The sequence below is a fragment of the Lipotes vexillifer genome, unplaced genomic scaffold (assembly GCF_000442215.2).
Source record: "Lipotes vexillifer unplaced genomic scaffold, Lipotes_vexillifer_v1.1 scaffold1198, whole genome shotgun sequence".
NCBI lineage: Eukaryota > Metazoa > Chordata > Mammalia > Artiodactyla > Lipotidae > Lipotes > Lipotes vexillifer.
In genome coordinates, this window is record NW_006769399.1 from 1,124,144 (window position 1) to 1,136,980 (window position 12,837).

A 12,837-nucleotide genomic window follows, 5' to 3' on the forward strand; every position below is an offset into this window, starting at 1 on the left:
GGAAAGAGTACTGTAGATCAATGTCCAAATAACTTACTCTACAGATTAACAGACAAGATAAGATATACTGACTTGGTAAACACATTTGGCTAGGGGGCTAATCTCTGCTATGCTGTGCTCTATTGCTTTTGAATCATATGCTTACCGAGAATTAATTGCACTTTTCCCAGGACCTATTACATCACTGCAATGGTCATCATAATTATGTAATTTAAATACTGCATACACAAATGAGTGAGTATATAGTGTCTTTTCTATTAATGCTTTTTACATATAAGTCTTTAATCCATTTTGAGTTAGCTTTTGTGAGTGGTCTAAGATAGGGGTCTAGCTTCATTCTTTTACATGTGAATATCCAATTTTCCCACCACCATTTATTAAAGAGCCTATCTTACCTCCATCGACTTATCTTGGCTCCCTTGTCAAATATTAGTTGACCATATATGCATGCATTTATTTCTGAGCTCTGGATTCTATTTCATTAGTTTGTGTGTCTGGTTTTTTTTGCTTTTTGTTTGTTTGTTTTGCTGTATGCGGGCCTCTCACTGTTGTGGCCTCTCCCGTTGTGGAGTACAGGCTCCGGACGCACAGGCTCAGCGGCCACGGCTCACGGGCCCAGCCGCTCCATGGCATGTGGGATCTTCCCGGACTGAGGCACGAACTCGTGTCCCCTGCATCGGCAGGCGGACTCTCAACCACTGCGCCACCAGGGAAGCCCTGTGTGTCTGTTTTTATGCCAGTATCCTACCATTTTATTCCATTCCGTTTTATTGAGATATAATTGACATACAGCACTGTGTAAGTTCTAAGGTATACAGCATATTGATTTGATTTACATACATCAAGAAGTGATTATCACAATAAGTTAACATCCATCATCTCACATACTTACAAAAAAAATATGTTTTTGCTTGTGATGAGAACTTCTAGGATTTTCCCTCTAAGCAATTTTCAAATATATCATACAGCAGTGTTAATTATATTTATGACGTTTTACATTATACCTCTAGTACTTGTTTATGTTATAACTCAAAGTTTGTGCCTGTTGACCACTTTCATCCAATTCCCCCCTCCCCTCACACCCCCAGCCTCCAGTAACCACAAATCTGATCTCTTTTTCTGTGAGTCTGTTTGCTTTTGAACTGTAATTGACCTATAATACTGTTAGTTCCCATTACGCAATATAGTGATTCGATATTTCTATACATTTCAAACTGATCACCATGGTAAGTCCAGTTAAGATACGTCACCATACAAAGATATCACATAGTTATTGACTGTATTCCCATACTGCACATCTCATACTTGTGACATTTATTTTCCACTGGAAATACGGACCTCTTAATCTCCCTCACCTATTTCCTTCCTCCCTGTATCCCCCAGCGATTTGTTCTCTGTATCTATAACTGTTTATATTTTGTTATGTTTATTCATGTACTTTGTTTTCTTAGATTCCATATATAAGTGGAATCATACTGTATTTGTCTTTTCCTGTCTGACTTATTTCACTTAATACCACCTGGTCCATCCATGTTGTGGCAAATGGCAAGATTTCATTTTTTATGGCTGAGTAATATTCTATTGAACATATATATCACATCTTCTTTATGCACTTATTCACCAGTGGGCACTTAAGCTGTTTCTATATCTTGGTTATTGCAAATAATGCTGAAATGAACATAGTGTACATATATCTTTTCTAATTAGTGTTTTTATTTTCTTCAGAAAAATAGTCAGGAATGGTATTGCTGTATCATATGGTAACTCTATCTTTTAGGAATGTCAATACTATTTTCCATATTGGCTGCACAAATTTATATTCCCACCAACAATGCACAAGGTTCTCGTCTCTCCACATTCTTGTCAATGCTTGTTATTTGTGGTCTCTTTGATACTAGTCATTCTAACCAGTGTGATATCTCATTATGGTTTTGATTTGCACATCCCTGGTAAGTGATGTTGAGCATCTTTTCATGTGTCAGTTGGCCATCTGTATGTCTTCTTTGGAAAAATGTCTACTCAGATCCTCTGCCCATTTTTCAATAGGCTTGTTTGTTTTTCTGATGTTGAGTTGTATGAATTCTTTTTGTATATTTTGTATATTAACCTCTTATCAGATATATCTTTTGCAAATATCTCCTCCCATTCAGTAGGTGGCCTTTTCATTTTGTTGATAGTTTCCTTTGCTTTGCAAAAGTGCTTTAGTTTGATTTACTCCCATTGGTTTACTTTCGCTTTTGTTTCCCTTGCCCAAGGAGACATACATACCCCCCCAAATATTATGGAGACCAGTGTCAAAGAATGTACTGCCTATGTATTCTTCTACAAGTTTTATGGTTTCGGTTCTTACATTTAAGTCTTCAGTCCATTTTTGAATTTATTTCTGTGCATGGTGTGAGAGAGTAGTCCAGTTTGATTGTTTTGCATGTATCTGTCCAGTTTTCCCAGCACCATTTGTTGAAGAGGCTATTTTTTTCCCACTGTATATTCTTGCCTCCTTTGTTGACAATTAATTGACCACAGATGTGTGGTTTTATTTCTGGTCTCTCCATTTCCTGTTCATTGATCTATATGTCTGTTTTTGTGCCAGTATCACACTGTTTTGATTACTTTAGCTTTGTAGTATCGTCTGAAGTCTGGAAGGCTTGGGCCTCCAGCTTTGTTCTTTTCCCTCAGGATTGCTTTGGCAATTCTGGGTCTTTTGTCATTCAATAAAAGTTTTAGGATTATTTCTTCTAGTTCTATGAAAAATATCATGGGTAATTTGATAGGGATCGCATTAAGTTTGTAGATTGTTTTGGGCAATGTGGCCATTTTAACTATATTAAGTCCTCTAATCCAAGAGCATGGGATATCTTTCCAAATCAATTTCTCTTTCTGATAGTTCCTTTTTTAGTTTACAGAAGTGCAACAGATTTCTGTATATTAATTTTGTATCCTGAAAACTTTGCTGAATTCATCGATGAGCTCTAGTAGGTTTCTGGTGGTACCTTCAGGATTTTCTGCGTACAGTATCTCAGCCTCTGCGAACAGTGACAGTTTTACTTCTTCCTTTACAATTTAGAATCCTGTTACTTCTTTTTCTTCTCTGATTGCTATGACTAGGCTTCCAGTACCGTGTTGAATAAGAGAGGTGAGATTGGGCACCCTGATACCAAAACCAGACAAAGATATCACCAAAAAAAAAAAAAAAAAAAAAAAAAAAAAAAAAAAAAAAGAAAAGGAAATTACAGGCCAACATCACTGGTGAGCATAGATGCAAAAATCCTCAACAGAATATTAGCAAACCAAATTCAACAATATATTAAAAGGATCATATACCATGATCAAGTGGATTTATCCCAGGGATGCAAGGATTTGTCAATATCTGCAAGTCAGTCAATGTGATACACCACATTAACAAAGTGAAGAATAAAAATCATATGACGATCTCAAGAGATGCAGAAAAAAATTTTCACAAAATTCAACTCCCATTTATGATAAAAACTCTCCAGAAAGGGTCTCAACATCATGAAGGCCGTATATGACAAACCCACAGCTAATATTATTCTCAACAGTGAAAAGCTAAAAACATTTCCTCTAATATCGGGAACAAGTACCATACTATTTGATTGCTGTAGCTTTATACTACAGCTTGAAACCAGGAAGTGTGATTCCTCCAGGCTTGTTCTTTCTCAAGGTTGATTTGGCTATTCAGGTTCTTTTATGATTACACATACATTTTAGGATTTTTTTTCATGTTTCTGTTAAAAAATGCGATTGGAATCTTGATATGGATTGCAGTGAGTCTGTAAATGGCTTTAGGTAGGATGGATATTTTAAGAATCTTAATTATTCCAGTCCACGAACATGGGATAACTTTTCATCTCTGATTGTCTTTCATATAAACATTTTCATGAAATCCAAATTTCCACTTTACCTGATAATTTCCAGAGTTCATGTTTTACTTAAAAATGTTGTTCATAAACAAGTTTTAAAATATTCTCCTCTGTTTACATACAGTTACTTCAATAGTTGGTAGGTTTTGGTCCACTTGTATTTTAGTACCCACATGCCTATTAGTAACCACATCCTACATACACACCAAGTTATTTTGAAGTTTAAAATAATTTAAACTTATTTCTTAAGAAGGACTGCTATGGCAGAGACAGTAGAGCCGTTAACTATTTCCTGTGTTCTCCTACACTTTCCATTCCCCACAAATTGAGTGTTGGCCAATGGACGATGATCGGAAGTGACCTGTATCATTGCTGGTCCCTGTGAGTTAGGACTAGGTACAATTCCTATGTGCAGGTTTTTTTTTTTTTTTTCCCCTGTACAGGAGCTTGTAAGTCATATGCTGAGAGAGTATCATCACAAGTTGGTGGAAGCCTGAATCCCAGGGGCAACAAGTTGAATTGAACTTCTGTCAAATCACATGGTACTTTATATAAATGAGATAATCTTTTGCTTTATTAGGTCATCTTAGGTCAGGTTCTTGAGAATCAGAGCCCATAAAGGGGATTCTTTTACAAGTGATTATTGAGTGAGTACTCTTGTGTAAAGCCTGTAAGGAAGTGAAGGAAGAGAAGTACCAGAGAAGAAGGTAAAACAAAGTGCAGTTACTTGACATCTAACTTCAGCCTAATCCATTAATGGCACCAAAGGGTTTTACCACCCAAGTGCCCTCCGTTTTCAGTTGAGAGCTGTTAGAAGCCAATACTAACAACAGCTGGGGATGAGTGCACCGTTAGTAAAGCAGAGCTATGCTACGTCTCTACAGAGTTTATTACAATCTCTAAAATATTGGGGTTAATTTTCTGCCACGTTGTAGCCTATCCTCTCCCGTGCTGGGCAATAAAATTGCTAGCTGTCCTCAAGGCATTAATCTGACTTGAAATAGCATCATCAGTAGATATGAAATCCCACCTGTAAGTAACTGCTTCTCTGGGCTACCAATTTTTTGGTTATTGATCTTTTGCTTCTTTGTCAAAATACATTGTTTGAATTACTGTATGTGTAGAATAAGTTTGTATATCTAGTGAGATTTTATAAAATCATTAATATTTCTCAAAAATTTATTGGGGATTAGTAGGCATTTTAACGTTTAAATAAATTTACTCAGACTATGAAGTTGTATCAAAAATACCCATTGACATTGTATTGAATTTGTAAGTTAATCTGTACAGAAATCCCTTTCTTACCATACTGAGTATCCCTATCCAGGAATGTATTCTATTTATTTAGGTCTTCCTTGTAACTTAAAGTTGTGTTATTAGTTCCATATGGATCTATCAATTTCTGTTAACTTTCCCTTATTTTCTAGTGCTTATAACTATTCTTTATGGGACCAGTTGCCCATTTCTATTTTTAATTGGTTTTCTGCTAGGTAAAGGTAGCTCTCCAACTTGTACAGTGACACATCATAATCATGTGAAGTCCATAGTTTAAGGTAGAGTTAACTCTTGGTGTTATACAGTCTATGGCTTTGGACAAATGTATAATGACATGTTCCACTAGTCTAGTATCATACAGAGGACTTTTCACTGCCCTAAAATTCCTCTGTCCTCCACCTATTCAACCCCTGGAAACTACTGATCTTTTTCCTCTCTCCATAGTTAAGCTCTTTCCAGAATATCACATACTTGGAATCATACAGTATGTAGCCTTTTCACACTGGCTTCTTTCACTTAGTAATATGCAGTTACACTTCCTCCATGTTGTTTCATGTCTTATTTGATAGCTTATTTCTATTTAGTATAGAATAATATTTCATGGTCTGGATATGCCATAGTTTATGTATCCATTCACCTACTACTGAAGGATATCTTCCAAGTCTTGGCAATGATGAATAAAGCCACTAGAAACATCCACGTGCTATGTGTAGACATAAGTTCTCAGTTCCTTTGTGTCAACACCACGAAGCATAACTGCCAGATCATATGGTAAAAGTATGTTTAGCTCTGTAAGAAACTACTGTCTTCCAGAGTGGCTCCACCATTTTGCATTCCCACTAGCAATGAAGGAGAGTTTCAGTTACTCCACATTCTTGCCAGCATTCAGTGTTGTCAGTATCCTGAATTTTGGCCATTCTAATAGCAGTGAAGGGATATCTCATTGTTGCTTTACAGAGCACCTTTTCATATGCTCGTCATCTATATATCTTCTTTGGTAAGATGTCCATTAAGGTCTTTGACTCATTTTTAAATTTTTCTTTTTATTGTTGAGTTTTAAGAGTTGTATGTGTATTTTGGATTACAGTCCTTTATCAGATGTACCTTTTGCAAATATTATCTCCCAGTCTGTCACTTTTCTTACTCATTCGACAGTGTCTTTTTTAGAACAGGAGTTTTTAATTTTTTTTTTTTTACATCTTTATTGGGGTATACTTGCTTTACAATGGTGTGTTAGTTTCTGCTTTATAACAAAGTGAATCAGTTATACATATGTTCCCATATCTCTTCCCTCTTGCATCTTCCTCCCTCCCACCCTCCCTATCCCACCCCTCCAGGCGGTAACAAAGCACCGAGCTGATCTCCCTGTGCTATGCGGCTGCTTCCCACTAGCTATCTACCTTACGTTTTGTAGTGTATATATATCCATGCCTCTCTCTCGCTTTTTCACAGATCACCCTTCCCCCTCCCCATATCCTCAAGTCCATTCTCTAGTAGGTCTGTGTCTTTATTCCTGTCTTACCCCTAGGTTCTTCATGACATTTTTTTTTTCTTGAATTCCATATATATGTGTTAGCATACAGTATTTGTCTTTCTCTTTCTGACTTACTTCACTCTGTATGACAGACTCTAGGTCTATCCACCTCATTACAAATAGCTCAATTTCGTTTCTTTTTATGGCTGAGTAATATTCCATTGTATATATGTGCCACATCTTCTTTATCCATTCATCCGACGATGGGCACTTAGGTTGTTTCCATCTCCGGGCTGTTGTAAATAGAGCTGCAATGAACATTTTGGTACCTGACTCTTTTTGAATTATGGTTTTCTCAGGGTATATGCCCAGTAGTGGGGTTGCTGGGTCATATGGTAGTTCTACTTGTAGTCAAAAAGGATCTTGCTGTGATTTACGTCGCAGAGTGTTCTGCCTATGTTTTCCTCTAGGAGTTTGATAGTGTCTGGCCTTACATTTAGGTCTTTAATCCATTTTGAGCTTCTTTTTGTGTATGGTGTTAGGGAGTGATCTAATCTCATACTTTTAGATGTACCTGTCCAGTTTTCCCAGCACCACTTATTAAAGAGGCTGTCCTTTCTCCACTGTACATTCCTGCCTCCTTTATCAAAGACAAGGAGTCCATATGTGCGTGGGTTTATCTCTGGGCTTTCTATCCTATTCCATTGATCTATCTCTCTGTTTCTGTGCCAGTACCATACTGTCTTGATTACTGTGGCTTTGTAGTATAGTCTGAAGTCAGGGAGCCTGATTGCTCCGGCTCCGTTTTTTGTTCTCAAGATTGCTTTGGCTATTCGGGGTCTTTTGTGTTTCCATACAAATTGTGAAATTTTTTGTTCTAGTTTTGTGAAAAATGCCAGTGGTAGTTTGATAGGGATTGCATTGAATCTGTAGATTGCTTTGGGTAGTAGAGTCATTTTCACAATGTTGATTCTTCCAATCCAAGACCATGGTCTATCTCTCCATCTATTTGTATCATCTTTAATATCTTTCATCAGTGTCTTATAAGTTTCTGCATACAGGTCTTTTGTCTCCTTAGGTAGGTTTATTCCTAGATATTTTATTCTTTTTGTTGCAATGGTAAATGGGGGTGTTTTCTTGATTTCACTTTCAGATTTTTCATCATTAGTGCATAGGAATGCAAGAGATTTCTGTGCATTAATTTTGTATCCTGCCACTTTACTGAATTGATTGAATAGCTCTAGTAGTTTTCTGGTAGCATCTTTAGGATTCTCTATGTACAGTATCATGTCATCTGCAAACAGTGACAGCTTTACTTCTTCTTTTCCGATTTGGATTCCTTTTATTTCTATTTCTTCTCTGATTGCTGTGGCTAAAACTTCCCAAACTATGTTGAATAAGAGTGGTGAGAGTGGGCAACCTTGTCTTGTTCCTGATCTTAGTGGAAATGCTTTCAGTTTTTCACCATTGAGGACAGTGTTGGCTGTGGGTTTGTCATATATGGCCTTTATTATGTTGAGGAAAGTTCTCTCTATGCCTACTTTCTGCAGGGATTTTATCATAAATGGGTGTTGAATTTTGTCAAAAGCTTTCTCTGCATCTATTGAGATGATCATATGGTTTTTCTCCTTCAATTTGTTGATATGGTTTTTTAATTTTAATGAAGTTTTTAATTTTAATGAAGTCCAGCTTATGAATTATTTCTCCCATGTCTTGTGTCTTTGGTGTTGTATCTAAAAAGTCATTGCGAGGGCTTCCCTGTTGGTGCAGTGGTTGAGGGTCCCTCTGCCGATGCAGGGGACACGGGTTCGTGCCATGGTCCGGGAGGATCCCACATGCCGGGGAGCCGCTGGGCCTGCGCATCCGAAGCCTGTGCTCCGCAATGGGAGGGGCCACGGTAGTGACAGGCCTGCGTAATGCAAAAAAAAAAAAAAAAAAAAAAAAAAAAAAAAATGCGAAACATAGCTATTTAGATGTTCTCCTGTGTTATCGCTTCTAGGAGTTTTGTAGTTTTACATTGTACATTTAGGCCTGTGATCCATTTTGAGTTAATTTTTGTGAAGGGTAAAACAAAGTGCAGTTACTTGATTCATTTTTTTGCATGTGATGTCCAGTTTGTTCCAGCATCTTTTGTTTAAAAGACTATCTTTGCTCCGCTGTATTGCCTCTTCCCCTTTGTCATAGTTTTGTTGACTGTATTTATGTGGGTCTAGTTCAGGGCTCTGTACTGTTCCATTGATCTACTTGTCTGTTCTTTCACCAATACCACACTGTCTTGAATATTATAGTTTTATAGTAAGTCTTGAAGCTGGGTAGTGTCTGCCTTCCACCTTTGTTCTCCTTCAGTTTCCTGTTGCCGATACTGGGTCATTTGTCTTTCCACACAAACTTTAGAATCAGTTTGTCAATATACACAAAATAAATTACTGGTATTTTGATTGGGATTTCCTCAGATCTATACATCCAGTTGCGAAGTACTGACATGCTGACAACTGATTGCATCTTCCTATTTATGAATATGGAATATCTCTCCATTGATGTTGTTTGGCTTTGATTTCTTTCATCAGAGTTCTGTAATTTTCCTCATACAGATCTTGTACATATTTTGTTAGACTTATACCTAAGTATTACATTTTGCGGGTGCTAATGAAAATGGTGTTTTTAATTTCAAAATTTCACTTATTCATTGCTGGTATACAGAAAATGATTGACTTTTGCATATTAGTCTTCTATCCTGCAACCTTGCCATAATTGCTTATTAGTTCCAGGGTTTTGTGATTGTTGATTCTTTGGGGTTTTCTACATAAATGATCATGTCGTCTGTGAACAAAGACAGTTTTGCTTTTTTATTACCAATCTGTATACATTTTATTCCCTTTACTTGTCTTATTGTATTAGCTAGGGCTTCCAGTATAATGTTCAAAAGAAGTGAGGGGGACATCCTTCTCTTGTACCTGATCTGAGTGGTAAAGCTTTGAGATTCTCACCATTAAATATAATGTTAGCTATAAGTTTTTTGTAGGTATCTGTTATCAAGTTCAGGATGTTCCCTCTATTTTTACCTTACTGAGAGGTTCTTTGATTTGTTTGGTTTTGTTATCGTAATGCCTGACGGATTCTGTAAATTCTTTTTCTGCATCTATTCATATGATCATGTAGTTTACTTTCTGGTCTGTTGATGTGATGGATTACATGAAGGGATTTTCAAATGTTAAACCCCAGCCTTGCATGCCTGGGATAAATTCTATTTGGTATGTGGTATATAATTCTTTTTGTATATTGTTGGATTTGATTAGCTAATATTTTGTTGAGGATTTTTGCATCTATGTTAATGAGAGATATTGGTCTGTAACTTTTTTTTTTTAAATTGTCTTAGCCTGGTTTTGGTATTAGTGTAATGCTGGGCTCATAGAATGAGTTTTGAAGTATTCCCTCTGCTTCTATCCTCTAAAAGAGAATTGGTATAATATCTTACTTAAATATTTAATAGAATTCACCAGTGAATATATCTGGGCCTGGTGCTCTCTGTTGTGCAAGGTTATTAATTATTGATTCAAAGTCTTTAATAGATAAAGGCCTATTCAGATTGCCTATTTCATCTTGTACAAAGTTTGGCAGATTATTTTTTCAAGGAACTGGTCCATTTCTGTCAATTTTGTGGCATGGAGTTGTTCATAACATTCCTTTATTATCCATTTATTGTCTTTGGGATCTGTAGTTATGTCCTCCCTTCCATTTCTGTATGAGTAATTTGTGTCCTCTCTCTTTTTTTTCATACTTAGCCTGGGTAGAGGCTTATAAATTGTATTGCCCTTTTCAAAGAACAAGGTTTTGCTTTTGTTCACTTTCTCTATGGATTTCCTGGTTTCAATTTTATCCCCCTTTAAATCTTATTTCTTTTCTTCTGCTTATTTTGGATTTAATTTGCTCTTTTCTAGTTTCCAAAGTTGGATACTTTAGATTATTGATTTTTAGATTTTTTTCTTTTCTAGTAAATATATGCACTTAATGCTACAAATTAAACCTCTGGTCACTGCTTTCACATCACTTCCACACATTTCTAAAAATTATATTTTCATTTAGTTCAAAATATCTTTTAGTTTTTCTTGAGACTTTGCTTTTGACCACTGTGTTGTGTAGAAAGTGTTATTTAATCTCTGCATATGTTGTTATTTTCCAGTTATCTCTGTTACTGATTTCTAGTTTAATTCCATTGTGGTCTCAAAGCAGACATCATACAATTTCTACTATTTTAAATTTGTTAAAATGCTTTGTGGCCCAGAATGTAGTCTATTTTGGTGAATGTTCTATGTGAACCTGAGAAGAGTGTATATTCTGTTGTCAGATGAAGTAGTCTATAGATGTAGATTATATCCAGGTGATTGTTATTGTTGTAGAGTTCAGCTATGTCCATAACGATTTTCTGCCTGCTGCATCTGTCCATTTCTAACAGAGATGTGTTGAAGCCTCTAATGAGGTAGTGAAAACATCTGCTTCTCCTTGCAGCTCTCTCATTTTTTTTTTCTATATTTTGATGTTCTCTTGTTAGGCATATACATGTTGAGGATTATTATGTCTTCTTGGAGAACTGACCCCTTTTATCATTATGTGATGCTCTTGTTTAATCTGTAATAACTTTCTGTGCTTTCAAGTCTGCCTGTCTGCAATTAATATAGCTACTCTTTTTTTTTTTTTTTTTTTTCCTTGCGTTATGCGGGCCTCTCACTGTTGTGGCCTCTCCCATTTGCGGAGCACAGGCTCCGGACGCGCAGGCTCAGCGGCCATGGCTCACGGGCCCAGCCGCTCCGCGGCATGTGGGATCCTCCCGAAACGGGGCACGAACCCGCGTCTCCTGCATCGGCAGGCGGACTCTCAAGCACTGCGCCACCAGGGAAGCCCAATATAGCTACTCTTGCTTTCTTGTGATAAGGTGTCCACATGGTATTTTTTATCAACTTACTTTCTTTGATTCAGAATATATTTTTTGAATGACTTCTTTTTAGGTGGCATAGGAGACACAGTGGTGAATATGATTGACATAACTATTGTTTTCATGAGGCTAAGGACATAGCAGGAGAAAGCAATGATTTCAGGATTTGTATTGGCTTTTGAAGGAGCCCTGCAGTCAAGACAGCAAAATTTAGGAAAAATCTAGACTGAGAGAGACCTACGCCCAGTTACATTTTGTGAATGATATACACAAAACATCCGAGAGGAGATCTGAGACTGTTGTGACATTTTAACTTCATATGGAAACTGGACTAGACCCCAAGATGAGAACGATAGAGTTTGTGTAAAGGAAGTTCATACGGATTAGTGAGACTAATAAAACTAAAATCTATGGAAGACACTATTGCTCAGAGAAAGAATTTACATGTTACATAATTTTTTGCATGTTTTCTATCCAAATATAGAAAAGTGCTTATGCACATTTTTGTGAATTATTTTCTTTTCAACTCATCTGCCTTGTCCCTTAGGTATATGGTCCCTTGCATTTTCCAGATGAATGCTGGCGGTGTCTTATGATAGCTAGAATATAGGACAAGAAATTATTTATAATGCAGTACATTTCAACAGCAGCAAGAACAGCAAATTTTCCTTTTAAATTTGAAAACTTTAGGTTTTAGTACATTTGTAAATTGTTGGAATCAATAATTTATTCTGCTTACATATGCTGATGGGCCAAGGGAGGAGTTTCCTCCTATAAGAAGAGAAATATGACTTTGATCATTGTCTATACAGCAGTAGTAAAAGATCGTCATGTGATAGAGGGCATATTTTAGTTTTCCCATTTTCTATTTCAATAACATTTTCAGAATCACTGAAAACAGTTCTTTAATGTTAGTTTCTCTTTTTTCTTAATTGAGTCATAATTGACATGACATATCTTAGTTTCAGGTGTACAACATAATGATTTGATATTTGTATACACTGCAAAATGATCACCACAATAAGTCCAGTTAATATCCATCACCATGCAGAGTTACAATTTTTTTTCCTTAGGATGAGAACTTTCAAAATTAACTCTCTTGGGTACTTTCAATTTTGCAATACAGTATTATTAATTGTAGTCACCATGCTGTACATTAAACCCCTGTAACTTACTTTATAACTAGAAATTTGTACCTTTTGACCTTCTTCCCCCATTTCTCCCATCCACCACCTCTGTTCTCTAAATCTGTGAGCTCTAAGTTGGGGGTTTTGTTTGTT